The sequence below is a fragment of the Aquarana catesbeiana genome, linkage group LG07 (assembly GCF_042186555.1).
Source record: "Aquarana catesbeiana isolate 2022-GZ linkage group LG07, ASM4218655v1, whole genome shotgun sequence".
NCBI lineage: Eukaryota > Metazoa > Chordata > Amphibia > Anura > Ranidae > Aquarana > Aquarana catesbeiana.
The window spans coordinates 14,894,780-14,895,269 of record NC_133330.1 but is presented as its reverse complement, the minus strand read 5'-3'; positions in this window follow the sequence as shown (position 1 = coordinate 14,895,269).

The window sequence follows — 490 nt, the reverse complement described above, 5'->3', positions numbered from 1 at the left end:
CCACCCATGCTGCACCCCACCTACATACACCCTTTTCTAAGAGAAACTTGGAGATTGGCATTGATGGCATGCCATTCTTAAAACAGTACTAGCCTGTCTACCATGTTGGCTGTCTGGCCTCAATACTTTGAGCTAGAGAAGAACTCCTGGCTTTATCCCCAGCATGCTCATTCCAGGTCATTGACTGAAGTGAATACCGAAGAGTCAGAACAGCAGGAAGGCAGGTCGCATTTTCAGAAGGAGGTGAGCAGTGGCAACCCCTGTATTTCTTTTTAAGACAGGTACACTTTTTTGCTACATTTGGACACCTTATTAACGCCACAGTTTGGAAAAATCATTTGGCTTTACCACAGTTGAGGTTCTCCTTGAGCTTCCTAAAGTGTGCCATTCCAGCACCAATAAGAGAACCATTAATACCCAGGATTGTTCGCAGCCCCTGAAGGACCTGTAGGTTCTGTACCACATGCAATTCTTAATACTGCAGGTGTTT